Genomic DNA, 19,532 nt, shown 5'->3' with positions numbered 1-19,532 from the left:
TGCATTCTTAATGTTAAACAAATTATAACTTTTATTCAGCAAAGCAATGCATTAAACTGATCAAAAGTGACAGGGAAGACCTTTAGAATGAAATACAAAAGATTTCCTCAAAAATATGAAGCAGCGGAGATTTATAACAATCAGAAATGTATCATAGTTGAATGATTTCTGAAGGATCGTCTTCATTGAAGAAAATTCAGGAATCGCATGGAAGAGGGCGGTCTCATTTTTGGCAATCTTAATTACAGATATCTTAATTTAACTGTAAAGCATTCGGTTTTCCAAAAATATGCATCAGGTTAAATAACACTAAAATGAATCTCGAAGAGTCTTCACCCATATGACGTGCAAACGATGTTAATCACTGATCCAACCTGCTATATTTGGTTCCCCTGCAACTCCCATTTCTCGATCTCCCTAAGAATCTCTCCCAAGTATCCCACAATCCTCGGCGCTGTTAGCTAATATCGGCGTGGCGCCTGTCTGTCCGCCCCCGAGTCCCAGCAGCTTGATTACCCGGCCCAGCACTTACACCATCCTCAACCATCGTCTCGCTAAACATCCCCATTCTGAAGATGCCATCTGTTTGTTCATCACCAAAGTGATAATTTAGTTAACAAGTGTGCAAGATCTTATTATAGGCAGAGAATGAACTCATTTAGATGTAGAATTAAAGTCCTGCCGTACGATTACAGCGCACAGATGGGGAAAAGTGGGCGGAATTTATTCTGGAATTCTCGGAACAAGTTTGGGCCCACAACATGCTTTTAGAACTTTGGTAACTCCTAAAAGTTGCATTCTATTGGATGAACAATACTGGTCTTCTTCTACTTTGGCGTTTTCGAAAGGGTACACAAAGTTTTACCCAGTTAATCTCGAGTACCCATAAAGCAGTACTGCAACCTTCATATCTCCAAGTTTTTAGTTTCATCTTTCTTATATAAAACAGATTCAGCTTTGCCATTCTCTCCGTGCCGTGTGGGCGGAGCTAAAGAGCGACGAATGCAACAAAACACAGTGAATGCAGTTTGTTTTTTCGAGTTTTTCCAGTGTCTATTCACGTAAAGGCTGGGTTCTTTCGACCAAAAACACACTTTTTTAGGGTCTTCTCTAGCGAGTGTAGACCAATGATCGAAAAAAAAGTAATTTTTTATTTTTGTTACAGACATACGCTAAAATTACTTTTTAAAACTTTGTCCATGTACCTCCCCACTCCCTTTGCGCTAACCAAAGCTGTGTGATTTTAATCAAAATATTATATTTATTACAATTTTAAATGACGTGTCTTCTTTGCATATATTTCAAGTTAATTTATTCCTGCGCTATCATTACTCCAGTTTTTCTGTGTCACGTGATCCTTCAGAAATGATTCTAGTATGCTGACTCGCTGCTCAAGAAACATTTCTGATGATTATAAATGTATAAAAGAGTCCACATTATTTTTCAGGATTTGACGAATATTAAGTATAAAACATTTATTTAAAATAGAAATCTAATGTAACATTATAAATGTCTTTACTTTCAGTTTTGATCATTTCAATACATCCTTACTAAATCAAGGCTGCTGACTTTTCACAAGCTCTTTTGCCCGTTTTGCTTTGTTTCAGTAAGAAATATCCCAACACAGGAAACCCATGGCCATTAAATATTTTATTATTATTATTATTATTATTATTATTATTATTATTAATGGGTTTTTAGTAGTCATTTATAAACTTTAAATCTAAATCTAAACTAAACTAAATTTCTCAGTTTGTCAATTTGAAGAGTAATATGTTGCATCCAATGCATCAACTGAATTTCTGTAAGAAAATATAAAAGACATGCCTGTATTTAAAAACATGCATAAAGCTAATATTGGTATATGTGTTGCATATGAAGCTGCATAAATGAATAAATATATATTGTTGGCATATGGCTGCTACATATCATACCATACAAATCTTTGGTATTATCTATTTTTACATGCAGCATATAAATTGGAAAAGCGTGCATTACACATTTTATACAAGGGTGAAGTGCAACGCTAAGCACGGGCGCCATTTTTACAGTATGTCACTAGTTCACTTCCCGTAAGGTCATATACACAGTGCATTTTCAACCACATTATTGGAGTGGCTTCTGAGAGCTCTTTTTGCATTGAAGGGCCCTTTATAATTTGTCATTGCTCCTAATCATTTTCAAGCATCCTCTAACAGCTCGAACGCTTGAGATTTGCGCCCCGATCGCAGCGGAGAGTGAAAGAGGAACGTCTTTTTTTTCGATTATGCTTTCAGAGTTGTCTTTTTATTTTGTTTGGTTTGATTTGAATGCAACGCAACAAAAGTAGGCTGAATTCTGTAGGTCTGGCAATGCAGACGGCAAAACAGGAGGGTGAGCTGCAATTATCTCTGCATAAATAGGCTTTGACAGGCAGAATTGCAAAACAGGAAGATTAAAGATGTAAATGAGACTAATATCTACACAGAGCCTGTCTGTCGGGCAGCGCTGGAGGGGTGGCGGCGCTAATCGCTGTGTCTGTTTGTGTGTGGGGTTTTTTCAGAGGCCGAATGGACTGAGTGGTTCGACCGCGATGACGAGAGGGGGTCAGGTGACTGGGAGAAACTGACCGACCTCCACAAAGCTTTTCCAGAGCGCTCATGCAGTAGCCCGCTTGATATTGAGGTAAAGAGGCTAAATTGTCACTAGAGAGAAGATTTAAAAATTTAAAAACGATCTTTTGGAAATTCCCTAAGTGGCCAAGTGACAGTTTTGTACCTTTTTTTCTGAGATCGTGTTTACTAAATGTTACAAAAATTTCACAGAAAAATTTTTTTACTCACCATTATGAAATAGACAATAATCGATACGGTGGTCAGTATGAATTTAAAAAAATACAATTTATTGTAAAAAAAACCATAAATTTTACAGCAATTGCATAGAGTTTAACCATTTGAATGTGGAAAATTCCAATAAAAATAGAATGTAACGCCAACTTTTTAATCTTGTGCATGCTTAAATAAACCACATCCTTTTTGTACACATTACACCAATATTCAAAAGTTTGGGGCCGTTTTAATGTTTTTAATAGAAGTCTCTTTGCTCACCAAGACTGTATTTATTTGAACAAAAATACAGTGAACGCAGTAAAATTCAGAAAAATTATTGCAATTTAAATGAACTGCTTTCTATTTAAATATATATTAAAATGTAATTTATTTCTGTGATCAAAGCTGAATTTTCAGAACCATTACCCCAGTCTTAAGACTTAGTGCTTAAGACGCATTATTATTGTCAATGTTGAAACTGTTGTATTACTTCGTATTTTTGTTAGTAAGATTCTCCAGGATCCGAAAGAACAGCATTTATTTGAAATAGTGATATTTTTGTGACACATAGATCATTTTAATGCTTCCTTGTCAAAAAAAAGAAAAACTTACTTCGGGTCTTACTGAGCCGAACTTTATATAGCTGTGTATGTGATAGAATGATTATTTCACTGTATTGAAAAATGTCTTTCTTTGCCTTCAGGCTGAAACTCTTGACGGCATCCCTGCCAACATGACAGGAGAAGTCTTCTCCAAGTTTGACAGAAACTATGGCTTTGTGTGCCTCAACAAAGAGCAGGTGGATGGGATTTGCCACAACTACGCGTATGCTTTCTGTCAAAGGCAAACTCGGTATGTTTGAAGCGGTATGCTTTTGGCTTCCGGAGAAACTCTTCTCTATCAGTTACTGATGTCACTCCAAACCTTTATAACTCTGTTCCAGAAAACATAATCGGAGATCTTTTACAACAAAAGCTTCTATTTTGCACACAATAAAGATGGATAGGGGAAGTATGCATACCTCTATATGACTAGGGTCAAATGGCACAGCTGCTTACCTTTGTCTTAAAAGAACACAGGAAACAGGCTCGTTTTCCAGCTCCCCTAGAGTTAAACAGTCGAGTTTTAACATTTTTGATTCCATTCAGCCGGGTCTGGCGGTAGCACTTTTAGCCGTAGCTTAGCATAGATCATTGAATCTGATTAGACCGTTAGCGTCACGCTCAAAAACGACCAAAGATTTTCTAAATTTTTACTATTTAAACCGGACTGTTCTATAGTTGCATCGTGCATTAAGGCCGATGGAAAATGTAAAGTTGTGAGCGCCTGAAAATGCGGCATAGTATCATATTACGGCAGCCATGATAATTTCACCGGACTGAGAATTTAGATGCAGTTATATTTTACCAAACAATTATATCTTTACCATACTGTATGTAAAAATAGGCGTTAAAATCTTATGAGTAACAGCAAAATTTAAGTCGCAGTCTAATCCTAATCAGACAAATAATAATAAAAATTATAATATTGCCCTATATATTGTGGATAAATGACATTATTTTCCAGTTTATTTTAGTTTCAAAGAGTTACTATTTAAAATATTTGAATCCGTTTTTTATTTTTACATTTTTTTATTTCCATTATATTTATTTGGTTATTTTGTTGTCTTTTTGCCATAGTTCATTTATTTATATGTAGCTTTAATATTTTTCATATCAATATTACTTTCACTTATTTTTGTTCATCAAGTTAATCCCGTTTAAAATGAGAGATACTGGCTCGCTGAAATATTTTTACTTGTTTTGTTTCGTTCTTTTTTTATTAGTTGTTTTCAGGTTTCGGTTTCCGGTTACATTTTTTTGAACTACAATAACCCTGTTGTTTCAAGAGTTTAGGCTCAGTGAGATTTTGAAAGAAGCCTTTAATGCTCACCAAGGCTACAGTAATGTGATCAGTATATATTTCCCATCTGTTTTATTCTGTTTAACATCCATAATGTGTGTCTTCATGAATTATTAGCGAAGCTTTGATCTTTGAGCAGACAGACAGTCGTCTAAGGCGACGGTGGCCTCTGGGACGGCATGGGGACGTGTGCCACATATTTGGGGCAGTTTTTGAACCCACTCTCAGTTCGTCTCTTTCATTAAAAATGAATTGTCTTAGTGCTTATCTCTTTCCATGCAGCTCCCTGCGCTACATTTTGCCACCCCCGTCAGAAGATAAACAAAAAGCCAAAGATGTGGGTAGGGTGGATCAAAACAGTCCAGTACAGATCAAATCAAATCGCAAAAGTTAATAAGTTAGTGCAAGAAAACTTAATCTACATACAGTAGCTTGTACTTGAGACTTTCTTCACTCATTAACAATGTTCACACCATTGCAGCTGGAAGCAGGAATCTGACGTCTATGGAAATTTTTAGTATTTATAGATTCATCAAAAATGCATTATTTCTGTGCCTTTCCTGCTTAAATTAGGTTTGGGTGCTTATTTTATTGTATTGTATTTAAATTATTTCTTTCCTTTTTGATAGATAGTCCCATCCTGCCCCGCCCCTCTCCTTTATTTTCTTAAACGCCTCGCATTTCGCTTATAAACGCTTCAGATTGCGCAAATTATATACATGACTTTTGATGTTTGCTTCAAGACGTCGATGCTGAATATCAGAAGTAGCTTCTGTCAAAAGCGACGAGAATCGGTAGAAACGTCCTTTAGAAGTGATTTGTGATAAGCTCCACTTCAACAGCTCGTGTCGGGCCTCTCGGACGATTTCCGCTAAATGTCAGCTGTTTACAAACTTGGGCACTTTCACTTGTCGAATAAAGTGTGCACTTTGCAGCCTATATTTAGACCAAAACGGCAGAGAAAGCTTCAGAAATATACTTCCAGCTCTACTTTCCACATCGATTTTTATTCCGCTAAACCTAATCTGGAGCGCACGAGTGCCAAACCTGACACTTTATTGTCAATCAAGTTAAACCGCTCTCGAAGATTGCAGGCCCGCGTCCTATAAGTGACGATTTAGCGCGCCTCCCGTCGCTGATTTTAGGAGAACACTCAGAGGTCACAGCAATGCCTGGATGCACTGGATTCTTCAGTCGCGTGCTTCTGGGTTTTATTTTCCCAAAATGGATCGGGACGTCTTGTTTATTGGTTGAAATTGGTTTGTGTTAATCCAAACCACTGTCTGAAAACTCAGCCCAGGCTAGCTGATAATATGCCATTCGCGTAATTGCTAACATGCTGCCACGTAACTTGAAAGTTTTCCCCCCGGCTGATTACAAACTAAATTCTTCATCTGGTTGTTTTTTGCTTTGAAAGACGCTTTCGAAAGTGGTGTCACTTTGTGACGGATTGTAGCCATTACGTGAACTTATTTGATGCATTTTTTCTCATGCATAACAAGATAAATCATACTTTCAAAATGCATGGCTTTAGATTTAATGCGCCCTCTTTAAGGAGAGTCCTATCAACTCTAAGATCATGCGCGCTTGACTCCTGAGAAACACACGAAAAATATCGCTTGAACGACCTAAGTAGATGCTTTGGATAAAAGCACCTGCCAAATGCATAACTGTAAGAATAATGTTCTCATTAACGTTGGCATGTAAAATACGGTCGTGTCGCTAAGTAACCTTGTGTCTCACAGTGACTCTACTTTCATTAAATGTCTCTATCTGGATTTGATTTATGAGGAAAATTGGTTTTAGGGATCATCTATCAATCATTTAATTACAAACGAGATCGTAAGATCTTGGCTCGAGAAAACGCTTCTGTCGACTTTTGACTGGTCATGTATAAAATACAATGCGAGATTAAATGCAGCCTCATGCACACGTGTGTTTCATGCATCTTTAATGGGACTCAGATCAGATTAGACCAACAATGCGATCAGTCTTTATATAAAGCATGACAGTTATCGACTGTATGTGCATGCTAAATATGTGCCCTCCAACAGTGCGTCCGCAGGCCTCCATCTCCATAGACACTTTGTCTAACTGCAGTATTCTGGAGCTCGCCGACGAACCTCAGGGTTGGACGTTCGGCGACAGGATCGTGGTGGCCAGCACGGATTACTCCATGCACCAGGCTGAGGAGTTCAGCATCTTGCCTTGTCCTTCATGCACGAGGAACCAGATAAAGGTGGAAGGTCAGTTATAGCTTTAAAAATACTCACTAACGGTCTAAAGCAATGCTGAATCTTTGGTCACTGTTGTGCATGTAGTGCATCGAATGCGCCTCTCACATTTAGTGGAATTAATATGATATGGTGTTTATACGTGTTGGAAGCGGGACTCTTATGTAGATGCATTGAGCTCCCAATCTCTGCATTCATTTTTGATGATACATTATTAGACAGAACTGCCAATCAAAAAGGTACATATACTGAAAAGCTTGCTTTCTCTTTAAGGAAGCTTGTTTCCGCTACAGGATGAAAAAATAATAATAAAAATGGAGGAAATTGGACTTTTTTTCCTCACACTTAACATCTCTGATATTTCTGAGATGTTGTTTTGAACATAAACTCGTGTTTCTAAGAAGAAAAGTCTGAACTGTGAGCATGTAAACTCGCAATTGCAAGAAAAATTATTCTAAATTGAGATAAAAAGTTAAAATTATCTTTAGATGGAAAATAAAAAGTCAAAAGTGTGAGATGTAGACACAAATAATGGTTCATTTTGTAATATTTTTTAAATGAGTCAGTCTTTGTGAGTAAATAAATTTTTATAAATCAATTTTCAAATGTTATGTGATTATTATGTAAATAATAGAATAAATGAGTTCTCCATTAATTCTATTATTTATATAATCACAACGTTTTGAAAACTGATTTTCAATTTTTTTAATTTTCAAAAATCATGTTTTCAATTATGCTGTCATGTTTTAATAGTGTTTTATATGAACAAATAGATATTATATATATATATATATATATATATATATATATATATATATATATATATATAAATTTTTCTAAATTGTATCTATTTATTCATATAAAACACTATTAAAACATGACAGCATATAGAAAACATGATTTTTGAAAATTAAAATTTATATATATAAATATATATATATATATAGTGTTTATATAAATAAATAGATAGATAAATAGATCTTTTTGCTGTTATTATTTTTTAACCTAGTCAACTGCAGTTTGATTGAGATTAATTAGAATGCGCTTTAGTTCTATACAGTGAGCAAACGTATTTTTTGCATGCTTTAATGCAAATTGTTTACTGATTTTAATGAGCGAACTTTTGCATTAGTAAGCACCACATATATAATTACAAATACCTACACAAAATAATTCTACCTGTTGTTGATTAGTCTGACTCGGCACTTACATAAATACACAGAAACAGGGATTGTTGGAGTGCGAAGCGTGGCTGAAATAACAGCTAGCTGATTGCCGTCTTAGTCTGCGACACTCCAGCGCTGTCAACAGGATTTCATCACGGCAGTTCACAGAAACTAGGTGATTGGAGACATTAGATGAAATTTTGCATCAGAGAAAATGTCGAGTTCCAGCAGTTCGAAAACGCTTCCTCACGGGCACGGAAGTGTTCGGGTTTCAAATAAACGCCTTGTAAAAACCCCGTTCTCCGGGGGTTTGGAATGTCTTACATCAGATCGAGAAAAAAACCACATCGCCTTCAAAAGAAAGGGTGACTGTTGTGGGGAACTTTGAGGCAGATGTGCGCGCGCGTGTCTGATGTTTAAAGCTGACCTGTGTTTATCTTCCTTCGGTTTAATTATCTTCAAGAATTTTTCTCAACAATGGCTGACGTTCAGAGCCCGCAGAAAGCGCTTCCTCTGTTGAATTCCTTTGAATTTTTTTTTCCTGCTGCACCTCCTGATTTTAATGCTAAAATAATTTTCTCCAAATTAGATGTAGCGCATCAGTGGACTGCAATTTCAGCGAGTCATACCACCAATTCAATTGGATTGAAGCCTGTGAAGTCTAGCTGGGCCTTTCCAGAATACTAACCTTTGTCAAGCTATTTAATAGGCTCTGTTTCAAAATCTCTTGAGCCGCCTACGAGGCAGCATTTTAATGCATCAAAGACGTGCTTCATATGCACCATTAGGTACCTTCAATTTTTTTTTTTTTTTTTTGGGATAAAATTTCTGAAATTAGGTTAGTAAAAAAAAACATCAGGTATGTTTTTACAGCAATATTTCAATACAAGTCATATAAATAGTTTTTTTGTGTGTGTGTAAATCAAGATTATGGCCCAAATGCTGTTGATATTGAACCTGGAATATTTCTTTATTGCTTAGGATAAATAATAATGACTGAAAAGGAGAATAATATTTTAAGCGTCTTCAGAAATCCTTCGAATATGCTGAGAAACATTTCTGATTATTAGCAATTGTTTCATATTTTTGTGTAAACTGCAATGCAGTTTTTTACTTTTCACTTTTACATTTGCGGCAATTCAATTCAAGCTAAACACAACGTGGAACAATGAACTTTTATTAACAAAATGAATAAAAATACACTTTGCTATATGCATAATGTAAAATAACAAATACCATACATAAAGATAAAATAGGTATAAAAATTAAAAATCAGTAAATAATGAGGAATGATTACAAAAATGTATAATATTTGTTATTTGTTTGTTAGCAAAATGAGTAAAAAAATATAATATATATATATATATATATATATATATATATATATATATATATATATATATAAATTATATATATATATATATATATATATATATATATATATTTTTTTTTTTTCTCATTATCACTTAGATTGATGGCGAAGTCAACTGGCTTTTCCAAATCAAAAATATTTTAACAGGTGCTTTTGCATTTCGTTTTAAAACTCTTCCATCATCCATTTTAATTGTCTGTTCTCTCACCAGACTAAATAATTTTTATTATTAAAAAAACAACGGTGTGGGGACGGTGTCACGGTGGGCAGGTGACGAAACATGCGCTGCTGCTGCTTAACACCGTATCACCGCCAACACCGACTCTCGCAGCGAGCCTAATCCCCGCTGAATAAAAGCATTACTTTCTTTCAAAAAAAAAAATCCCGAAAACAAAACAGCATTTACACTTCTCAGAGTATGACAGCTTTTGCCTGTAACCGTAGGCAGTAAGCAGAGATTCAGCTCCAGTGTAGGTTTTGAAGCCGAGCCACAGTTTTTGCTTTGCTTGAGGTCATTGTGCTTCTGGAGGAGGATTTACCCTGAATGCGTTGCTCTGGTCGCTGACCGCGATGCCGGTCGCTTCTGAATGGTGTTTCGTGGGCGGTTCGCTTCGCGCTAAATATAGCACTTCACTTTCAGACCAGAATGCTCAGAGTTAGCGCCGTCGGAGTGCAAGAGATTGCCAGTTTTGTCAGATGTCGTGTAGCAAACTTCAGGTTGAACTTAATGCTAGCCTCTCCCAGAAGCTCTCTCGATGAGAGTCTCTTTAAAGTGTTTGAGCGGATTCTCATTGCATCCAATATGCTTTGCGCTTCTGTCAGGTTGCAGCTGCTGTCTTGTTCATTTCTGCTAACAATTGCTCTTCTTTTTCAGTCGCTCAATTTGGTAGGATGGTCTGATCTTAGATGTTTCTGTGCTTTGAGCCATTTTTTCCATTTTGCTACAATGAGCATCGTGGTGCTCAAAGGAAGAGCCAAAATGATAGCAATCAGGTTCTCCAGTTCTTTTTCTCTACCTCCTAATAACTTCATTTTGAGGTTACACAAGCTGCTTGTTTTTCTTTGGGAGGTCAAGAACCATTTGCTTTTCATGTAGACTTTAGAATGACAACAACTGAGTATGGATTGATGATAAGGGAAGACAGGTGTACCTGATGCATAATTTATTGATTAAGGGTGTTTTTTTTGTTATGTAGACTGAACATAGTTGTTGGATTTGATTACGGTTAGCAGATTCGGTTGAGATGCTCTGCTTTACTTATTTAGCTTGGCCTACTCTCTCAAGAAAGCTTCACCTAGCATTAAGTGTTTTTAGGATTTCAACTTTGAAGACTTCATTTCATTGCATTTCATTTGAGATATGATACGATATGATATGATATGATATGATATGACATGATATGATATGATATGATATGATATGATTGAACTTTGATATGATATGATATGATATGACATGATTGAACTTTGATATGATATGATATGATATGATATGATTGAACTTTGATATGATATGATATGATATGACATGATATGATATGATATGATATGATATGATATGATATGACATGATTGAACTTTGATATGATATGATATGATATGACATGATATGATATGATATGATTGAACTTTGATAGGATATGATATGATATGATATGATATGATATGATATGACATGACATGATTGAACTTTGATATGATATGATATGATATGATTGAACTTTGATATAGGATATGATATGATATGATATGATATGATATGATATGATATGACATGACATGATTGAACTTTGATATGATATGATATGATATGATTGAACTTTGATAGGATATGATATGATATGATATGATATGATATGACATGACATGATTGAACTTTGATATGATATGATATGATATGATATGATATGATATGATATGATATGACATGATTGAACTTTGATATGATATGATATGATATATAATAGGATATGATATGATATGATATGATATGACATGACATGATTGAACTTTGATATGATATGATATGATATGATATGATATGATATGATATGATAGGATAGGATATGATATGATATGATATGATATGATATGATATGACATGATATGATTGAAGACTTGATTTGATTTTATATGATGTAATTAATTTGATTTTGATTTTGATTTGATTTTTATATGATATGATATCATATGATATGATCATATGATATCATATCATTTAGTTTAGTTTAGTTTAGTTTCAGGATTTGAACTTTCAAGACTTGATTTGATTTGATGTGATTTCATTGATATGATTTGATATGATATGATATGATATGATATATGATATATGATATGATCATCATATCATATCATATATCATATCATTTAATTTAGTTTAGTTTCATTTCATTTCATTTCATAGGTGCTGTGTTTGTTTGTATGGCTTCAAAATTTGATTTCACCTAGTATTTTTAGGATTTGAACTTTAAAAACTTGATTTGATTTGATTTGATTTCATTTATTTGGTTTTTGGATTTTGATATGATATGATATGATATGATATGATATGATATGATATGATATTATTGTATCGTATCAGTTTAGTTTAGTTTAGTTTCATTTTATAGGTGCTGTGTTTGTTTGTATGGCTTCAAAATTTGCCCAAAAGTTTGTGAATTGACATATGAACATACATACACACATACACAATTATAATTACTACATAAAAATATCAAATATCAAATACAAATATTACTACTGTAATATTTCACTGTTAGATTGTTTTTTACACATATAATAATTTTACAGAAATAAATGTAAAGCTGCAATTATTTATTGATACTATATATATATATATATATATATATATATATATATATATATATATATATATATATATATTAATTTTCAAATGTAAGCAAATCATTAAACTAGTGGCTAAAACCACAGGACCCATCTCACTCTAAATATTAATCACAAGATCACCACCGCTATATAATGATTTGCATTTTATTCCGAATAATCGTGCAGCCCTAACTAATTTCAACATTGCAGAGATTTCTGCAGGAATTCTCCAGAAATCCCATTTGTATACGCCTCAGTATGACTCAAGCTCAGCAGAAGGAGAAATCGTGGATGCTTTCTAAAGGCACTGTTTTGAAAACTATCAATGCCAAGGAAGATTAAATAGTTCTCAGCACAATATTGACATTGATTTTCAGCTGGTTTATTGTGGCCGGACAGAGATATGCGCTGGCAAACCTTTCTCGCTCTCAGCAGAGAACCGTGACTGCAGGATTGGCTTTACGCTGAGAGGAGAGAAGCTTTTGTTTTTTGAAGCAGAGTCTCGGTTCCTCCTAAGGTTTCTCGCTCATCAAACCTGCCGTCTAGGGAGTTTTTCCCCTGACACAGTCACCTTTGCTCACTCACTGCTGGTATTGAAGCACTATTTTCTGGTTTGAAACAATAGCTTGAAAAATGCTGCTTCTAGGTACACTGTAATGCTGAACGACGGCTGTAGACCCTTATAAATGACATTTTTATGCTGAATCCTTATTCAGAATGTCATAAGTAATACATTTTAGTTACATAAGGTCCATGAGAGGTTTTTTTAGGTTATGTGAAGGCAGAACAACATATCCAAAAACCTTATCCAAATCCAATTTTCCTTTTTTGAACTCATGATTCCATTTGTGTAAAAACAAAAATACCTGTTGTAGCTCATTAATTATTAGCAAGTTATATATAAAGTTCACTTAGATGTGATGCATTAAAAGTCCTTCTTTGACCGGATTCCTCAGAAAAAGCCTTTAGTTTAGGATGCAGTCGGTTTTTGTTGGGATAGACTAGGCTTGTTATAAATACCACATTTGTATGTATGCATACGTTGGCTAATTCATATCTACTATGGTAAAATCCACTGCTTTGATTGCCTTAGCGCACTCTGCTCATTGGTGGGTCTGTAGAAATTTGATTCCAGCCAGCAAGTAGTGGACAAACTCGACTACAAATCACTTTAAACTCGCTGTTTTCAGTCCGATATTTGCAAATAGCGTATCTCTGGATAACGAGTGGCTCATTTGAATCTGAATGAGTGCGCATAAAGGACACGTTTCTGTTTGCTAATGCGGCTGTTGGGCTGAATTAAGGCAGGTATGGATTTCATAAGGGATTTAGATGAAGGATATTGACGTTATTTGCAGTCTTGTGCACGATACGCTACGCTTTTAGACTTCTCGCTGAAATGGATGGGCTTTCATTTCCAATTAAATATTTCTGCAATTAACATTCCTCCCGCTTTTCTAATAAGGGTGTTGTCTTTGATTAGGTTTTTGGAACAAATGTGTGTGTGTGTGTTGTCTATGTTTTTATTTTTAATTGATACATTTTTTTATAGTGCTGTCAAACGATTACTCAATCCAAAATAAAAGTTTGTTTACATAATATATGTATATGTACTGTATATTTATATAAATACACACACATACACTATATATTTAGAAAACGTGTGTACAAGTGTATAAATTTACATTCTTATATTTTATATTATATGCAAATAAACTACTTATATAAACATAACATATTTTTCTTAATTATATGCATGCATGTGTTTGCATTTATATATACATAACAAATATGCACAGTATGCACAGTAGACAAGAACTTTTATTTTGGACGCCATTAGTTTTTTTATGATTTCTATTTATTTACTTCACTTTTTTTGTTCCGTTGTTTCATCAGAACAAGTTTGGAGAAAATTAGCATTACTTTACTCGCCACCAGCGGATCCTCTTCAGTGAATGGGTACCGCCACAATGAGAAACTCGCAGATTTTGGCTCGCCAAGACATTAACCGCTTGACTGGACTGGAGTGGATTACTTGTCTATCATTGTGATGTTTTTATCAGCTTGACTGTTGCATCGACGGCACCCATTCACCGCACAGGATCCACCGTGAACGTGGAAAAAAAAAAAGGATAGGATATGCTTCTTCGAAAACGCATGCGCTTTTTCATCGCTTAATGCATGCTTTAAAGGTTTAAATATCTTACTGACAAAAATGATGGATATTTTTACGAGCAGCAGGATTTGAATTCATCGTATTTCTGTTAAATAATTACACAAAACAAGCACGCCTGCAGTCAATTTTCGAATCTCACAGATAATTGCTTTCTAAAGATGTTGTGGTGCTAACAGTCTCCCATTACCTGCTCATACTAAACACACTCAACTGTTCTGCGCACAGAAAGGACACAACGCATTTCTCACATTCTTTTTAACAATTTGCCCTTATTATTTGTGCAGCGACTCAGGACTGCTGACAGATCCCATCACTCCAGTCTTCATCCCTACCTCAAACAATCTGCTTTTTTTCAGCTGCTTTTACTGATGCGTGCCAGACGGAAAATTAAACCAGACAGAATCAAGATTCACTTACGATGTTTTGCTCTGAAAGCCATTACAGATGTCTGCACAAAGTTTTTGAAGTGCTCTGATATATTTTAACACCTAAAAAGCACCTTTAACTCTTGCTCTGAAGATTTTACATTACTTGGTGTTACCTGTCAAAATGCCCATTTCTCATAAATCTCATTATGCTAAATTTTTAATTTAGTCTTGAGCATGTCTTCTTTTAGTTAGCACAGGTTTTGCATTTCTTTTGGAACGGATAAGTGAGTCCTCGTGGCTTTCTGAGCGTAAAAGGACATTGTTTTTTGGCAGTGTTTACAAAAGAAAAAAAAAACTGAAGCGCACGAGCTCGATCAATGAGGACTGCAATTACTCAGTTCCAAAAGAAATAAAAACTTGCGCTTAATTGAAAGAAAACAATGAGACAAAAAGATTGAAACCAGTGTTTTTTGTAGGCCGCCATTTTTCACAAGCAACAAAGGCACAAATGTAATTTTTTTTAAACAGTGAGTGAGTCCAGCGCGATAATATTAAAGAAACACTCCACTTTATTGAAAAATAGGCTAATTCTCCTACACCCTAGAGGTAAAAAGTTGAGTTTTACTGCTTTTGAATCCATTCAGCCGACTCTCCGGTCTGACGATAGCACTATTAGCATAGCTTAGCATAGATCATTGAATCCAATTAGACCAGTAGCATCGCGCTTAAATGACCAAAGCAGTTCAATATTTTTCCTATTCAAAACAATTTTGCAATTAAAACATTGCGATTTACTAAGCTAATATGATTAGGAGCTATACTCCTATTCAATGAAGTTTGCTGCTGTACCATGGCCTCAGAAGATGCAGGATATCAAGCAGCACTTGAAAACAGCCAGACCGCTTTATTTACACAGGAGCATACTGTCAAATCGGCCTAGAAAATCTCAACCCGTCCTTAGTACGCAATATGTAACTACAAAAGTTTTAAATAGGAAAACATTGCAACTTCTTGGTCATTTTTGAATGCAGTGCTACCGGTCCTATTGATCCAATAATCTATGCTAAGTTATGCTAAAACGCTAGACGCGAGATCTTTTAAATGGATTCAAAACGCCAAAAGTCAACTTGGAGTTGGAGGATGAGCCTATTTTCAAGAAAAAGCGAAGCGCTCCCTTAACCACTAACATTTCCAGGAAAATGAAAACGCCACGTAAATCAAAATGACTAGATCACAACACGAGGGTTAATCAAATAAAACGATCCGTAATCATTTCCACTCTGCATGATAAGAAAACCTGCATGCACAATAAATCATTTCTGGTGATTTGTTTTACACCTGCAAAACTAATGTTAGCTGCATTGCTGATCCTTTGCCATATTACTGAAGCGCGTCATCTTCAATCTCAAGTCTAAGACGCCTAGTGCTCTAAATGGCAATTTAACTCAAATCGCCATGGTTACTAAAAAGATTTTAATTTGGAATGTTTTTGTAACACAACCCCAAGGGATTCTATTGCTGGTATCCAAACGCTCTAAAACAAACGCTATATTCCAAGTGTTGAGCGATGGAACATTTTTGTTGTTGGAATATGAGACCGGAATATTCCGCATAATATTTCGCAGACTTTGAATGGAACGCAATTAAAACACCTCCCGATAACATCAGCGTTTTTCCAAAACATTCCAAGGTATTCTTTTCAAAACACATCAGCAAAGTTTTCTTACTAGATGGCATGCTTAGCTCGCGCTCAGCTTCTTTGTTGCTGTTCAGAAAGGCTGTGCGATTTCTCATAACACCTATTTCTCAGATACGAGGGACATTCCACGTGTGGAAAAATGCTTTAACCTCCAAACAAAATATATAGTAGAAACCTATGTAATATGAAAAGCATGTTGTTTCAAACACAGTCAGTCCAAATCCGCCACATCCATCCATAAATCCACTCGAGGAATTAGCCAGCTCGGTTACTTGTATGTCGTTGCTAAGCATTGCTCATATTTAATAAGCAGTTTGGCTTTTTATATTTTGCTTTCTCATTGAGGATTTTCCAAAGAGCCTTTTCCTCTTTCCATACATTACATTATGGGACATCAGTGTAATTGTTCTGTCAAGTAATAGCAAGACGGTTCCTCTTTTCAGATGCCGCTTTTTATTTCTAATGTCAGCTCTTTCACGGCTTCTTTCTTTCGGAGTAGACTGTGTGTGGCTTGTTAAATGTATGTTTTTTATGTTCTGAATAATTAATCTAGCTTCCACACAATCAAACACAGAACGCCTGGAAACAAAGGCTGGTGCTTTATATCTTTCTTTGCACATCTTTTGCATATCAAAGGAATTAAATACTTAAAAGAGGACGATAATTGTAGTTCGAGCGATCTAATAAAAAAACTAGCGTGGTGATAGTGTAAGATAGTCCAGCTATTTTTATATGCCAAAAGTTGTCAAAGTAATCAAAGAATTACATCTGAAGCTAAAGCAGTTCATTCACTTAAATTTAAAAACATTTGTTTCATCATATAAGAACTTTTTTTTTACTAATACCTTGTTTTATCATTTTATAAGGCCATTTATACAGATTTCTATCTGATTGTTCACTGAATTCTTTAGGTTTTATTTATTCCTTTATAATATGTTTTATATTATGGATTTAAGCCAATTAAAAATGATAGCTACGGCAGATCTCAATTAAATTTATTCACCTTATTTATTCTTAATAATGTTTTTTATTTTAATCTAAAGTGGCGTACAGTATAGAGATTTCAAGCTGTGCATTTTATCAGTTCATGCATTCTTTGGAAATCAAACCCGCAACCTTGATGTTTCTAATGCCGCTTTGTGCCATGAAGAATGAATGCCTGCATAGAAAAACCACAAAGAATACAATTCTGAAGAAAATGAGTGACGCTTGCCTTTTATAGCGTGCAATATTATGCTGTTTGTTTTTATATTTATGCATTTAAAATCTAATCCGTTTAGCTGTTGTTATTATAATATAAAACTAATATAGTTTAGTATACTAAGACACTCAAATAAATGCTTTTTGGTGAGGGTTCAACCAAAACATTTTTGAAACTTTGTCCACGTTTAGCATGAGCATCACCTGTAGCATTATAACTCTATTTAAACGTTAATATCCACGCTACCAAAGATGCCTTTAGTTTTGCACAGAAAAGCACAAGTAAAAAGTAAAAGTCCAGTTATTGTATGTCGTCCTGGATTATGTGACAGTTTTCTGTCTGTAAAGCCAGTCTGTAGATCTCAGATGTCGCACAACAACCTCACTTGGTGTCACCTGACGCCTGCTTGGTTGCTATAGCAACCGCGCAATGCTGCCACAAATTACTGTCTGTACCGCCTCGACCCACGGAGCCAGTTTGATTCTAAACAAATGATTGAATCTAAAAACAAAAACCATCCATCGTATGAACACGCCACCTAATGGGAGCAGGTTTCGCTGAGAAACGCGCTACGCATGGCTGCCGCCGTTGTTTTCCGAGCTTCACACTCTTTTATCCGTCTCTTGTAGCCTCTCATCTGTCTTTTCATCTCTCGCTTTCTGTCTCTCTCCAAAACAACTGTTTCAACATCATTAAAAGCATTTCCAGCTGTTCCATTGTTGATTCTCATGTCAAGCCTCCTCATAATTTTTGGTGACAGCTCTCCAGTTCGGCAGACAGGACGGATCTATTTTAAGAGCCGAGTCCGTTCCGGTGACTCATGCCACCAGACAAACCTGCTGTTTATTAAAACCCCAATAACGCCTATCCCTGTCATTGCACGAGTCGCCTGGGGGTTCGTGCAGGTAAACGCCGCCCGATTCGCTTAGACGGTTGTATTTATCGCGTTGTCTGAAACCATGACAGTTACCTGAGTGCGCTTGCGTTTTGGAAATGCTGACATTTGTTGTTTACTGCCAAGTCATAATGCGACATGCATGGCTGTGAAATGGAATATATTCATGTCAGGGAGGTCTTCAGCTGCAAAGTTGTCCGTAACGCATAGAGACGCCGCATCGCCTGGAAAGCATCTTCTGTTATAATTGTCATATTTGAGTAAACATCTGTCAAGAGACGATTCATTTGGCTGATGCTTTTATCTAAAGTGACTTACATGTACAGTATCGTGTGTCAAGCTGTGCGCTTTATGATGCACACTCTTTGATAATCAAACCTGCAATCTTGACACGTCTAGCGCCATTGGAGCTACATGCATGTATCTATATAGACAAGCATCAACGGTAAATGAAAAGTCAGTAAATGACATTTATAGCATGCAGTGTTATGCTTTTAAAAAGCTATAATGTTTGCACATTAAAAGCAACAGTGTACCACCTCAGTGACAGCTTTTGTACTTTTATTTCTGAGAGCGCAGTTCTAGTCTTCAACGTCACATGATCCTTCAGAAATCAATATGTTGATTTTGTATTATATTTTCCTTTGTTAATCGTGAGTCGTGATGGATCTCCATTTTAATCTTAAATATACAATTCTTTTTTCTGGATTTTTGACTTAATAACAATGTTCAAAAGCACGCTTTCTTTGAAAGAGCAGTCTTTCTGAACAAAGCAAAATTCGATTTTTACTTTTATTTTGATTTCTATCAAATAATAATTTTAAATAAAAATTTAAACAACAGCGCACGCTTTATTCTCTTCATATTACTTCAGCTTTATACAACT

At 35.3% G+C, this 19,532-nt stretch overlaps 1 pseudogene; it reads left to right on the top strand.

Annotated features, from left to right (window-relative positions):
- The window catches only part of LOC122347887, a 58,378-nt pseudogene that overhangs the window by 16,172 nt on the left and 22,674 nt on the right, over positions 1–19,532 (top strand).

The sequence above is a fragment of the Puntigrus tetrazona genome, chromosome 7, assembly GCF_018831695.1.
Source record: "Puntigrus tetrazona isolate hp1 chromosome 7, ASM1883169v1, whole genome shotgun sequence".
In the NCBI taxonomy this organism is placed as follows: Eukaryota; Metazoa; Chordata; class Actinopteri; order Cypriniformes; family Cyprinidae; genus Puntigrus; species Puntigrus tetrazona.
The sequence above is the reverse complement of the archived record's forward strand: the minus strand, read 5'-3'. Positions and strand labels throughout refer to the sequence as shown.